This window comes from Cryptomeria japonica, chromosome 3 (genome assembly GCF_030272615.1).
Source record: "Cryptomeria japonica chromosome 3, Sugi_1.0, whole genome shotgun sequence".
NCBI lineage: Eukaryota > Viridiplantae > Streptophyta > Pinopsida > Cupressales > Cupressaceae > Cryptomeria > Cryptomeria japonica.
The window spans coordinates 751,484,580-751,487,183 of record NC_081407.1 but is presented as its reverse complement, the minus strand read 5'-3'; positions in this window follow the sequence as shown (position 1 = coordinate 751,487,183).

Genomic DNA, 2,604 nt, shown 5'->3' with positions numbered 1-2,604 from the left:
GGTGTTTATCATAAAACTAATCCTATGCCAAACAGATGTCTAATAAACATTGCAAAAGATATTGGGTTTAGAGGGAAATATAAGCTTATTTTATGACGACTAGAATATTTCATGCACAATCTTAATAGTCTTTAATTCACATGATAAAACATTAAGAAAACGCATAATTCCATCTATCTCAAATAAATTATAGAAATTATTTTAAAGTAGCATAACATGATTTGGAGAACTAAAAATAAATATAAAAAACAAGGGATAATATTTATGTTCTTTTGTGCCTTTTATTATCTTTAATTTCTTCCTTACCAAAGCCACATGCTCTTTTGAAGTTGACTTTGTTAATTATAATAAATATTTGTTACATATTGATAAGCAAATTTGTTAAAAACTTTTATAATTTGATGGATTAATTTTGACTTCCATAATCAAATAAAATAATATTATTCTTAACCAATTCTAAAGTATAAAATAATAATTTTTAAGTAAGTAGATTTTGTTCTAATGTAAATTATAGAAAGGAAAAACTCTTCAATAAAGAAAATTTATCTCTTAAAAATATTAAAAAATCAAATAATTATGGAAGGAAATTTTCACAACTATAAATCTGTTTTCATTGTCAATATACTACCAACTCTAATTTGGACCATGGAGATTTCTTGGTTGTTCCAACGTATTTTGTTATACAAGTAGCTAGCAAAAAATTTTAAAAAAAAAAAATTCTTGAAAAAAAAAAAAAAAAATCTTGACTAGAGTAGAGTTATGTTTAGGTTAGGATACCATGGACTTTGGAAAAATCTTGACACTATTATACAAGTGGCCAACAAAAACAAAAAACTTTGTTTAACTATTTCACATGGCCATGAACTTTGGAAATATCTTGACATTATTATACAAGTGGCCGACAAAAACAAAAAACTTTGTTTGACCATTTCACATGGCTTCGCAACATTTGTCATTACTCGAGACTTTGATCAGCATGATGACTTTGATCACATCATTCATCAAATTTAATTGTTCACTATTAATTAATTAGTTAAAAAAAATTTAAGCAATTTGAAAGAAATGGTTTAGGTACTTTAAAAGTGTCATTTACTATATTTTACTTATTAGAGTTTATAGTTCTTTTTATATTTTTATTATATTTATTTTTTATTTTTATGATTAACATATTAAATTTTTTAATATAATAATTTTTAAATAAATAATAAAAAGTAGTTTTTCATTAAATAAAATATTTGTTAAGTAAATTTAAATGGTTCTTCAAACATAAATAATGTAAAGAATATAAAAATATAAAATAATTCTTAAGGAGAAGATTCAAAAAATTTTATATTCTGTTTTGACTGTGAGCGTGCGGTAGGAGAACCGATTGGAAGAAGGGGAGACACGGTGAAGGAAAATACCATAGCCATGAACTTCTGGAAACCCAAGGCGGGAGTCTCAGTGAGTATGTATTATTAGGAAATTGAAAGTGACTAGCGAACAAAGAGAGGGGAACACCATCAGCATTTACACTGTCGCCACAAACATCTGCACAATTCATAAGAATCTCCAGAAGGTTTTGGGCTAGAAAGAGGAGGCAGAGATATTAGCGTGCGAAATATAATGAAAGTTGTGCAGACCTGCGAAAGTAAACCCCTATTTTTGTATGCAGAGAAAGCTATAGCCATCTGAACAAACCCTAGCGATCTCAAGGAATGGCAAAAATTTTACAAAATATGACTTGATTCAGAGATGGGGTCTACAAATTTGACGATTGCGAATCTGACATCTGCAAACCTCGAGGCCTGTGAGCGCTAAGTCTGCTTGTCTGCAAGATAATAGAGGCAACTGTGGTGACGTGGACACCGCGACATCTTTGTGGAGGGGTTAATTCTCCTCCACCCAATTTGAAACTCCTCTCCACTGCTATTTCCTTCTATTCTTTTCTTTCCTTCTGTTTGCATATTTAATTCTACACTTCATTTAATTCGCAATTGCCCCCACCTACCTAGTCGCTCGTGCGGATTAATCTTTGGCTCCCTATGGAGTTTGAATTGGATGGTGGTGCCATTAATGGTCCTAAATCCGCAGACCAATCTAAATCTCTACCAAAGAAATCTTTCGCCAAAATTGTCTCCCCGCCTGCAAATGGAGTCAACCCTAACGAGCTATTTTCTAAGGATCCTGGCAAAGAAAGATCCGGTGAAGCAGGTAAGTGCCCTAGCACTATCTTGGGCTCCTTCTGCATTTCGCCCAATTTGGAAATGTTGAATGAAATTGCCTCAGAAAAGACTAGGTTAAGTAATACGGCCATTTTCTTTTCATGTGTTGATGTCGAGAAATGTCCACGTAGGAAATTTTTAGATGATTGGCTTCATAACCTCTGGAATTTAAAATTAGGACTTACAATATCTTTTTGTAGACAAATTCAAAAGGGTCTCTACCTTATTTTCTTTAATTCTCACGAGGCTCAAAGGGAGGCACTAAAGTGTCAGTACTAGACAATTGGAAATACTTCCTTCCGTGCCCTAGCTTGGTCTCCAGAGGTGGTCTGTGATGAGGTTCTCGCACTATCCTCCCCAAGATGGGTCATCCTCAAGGATGTACCCCCCTTCCTTTGGC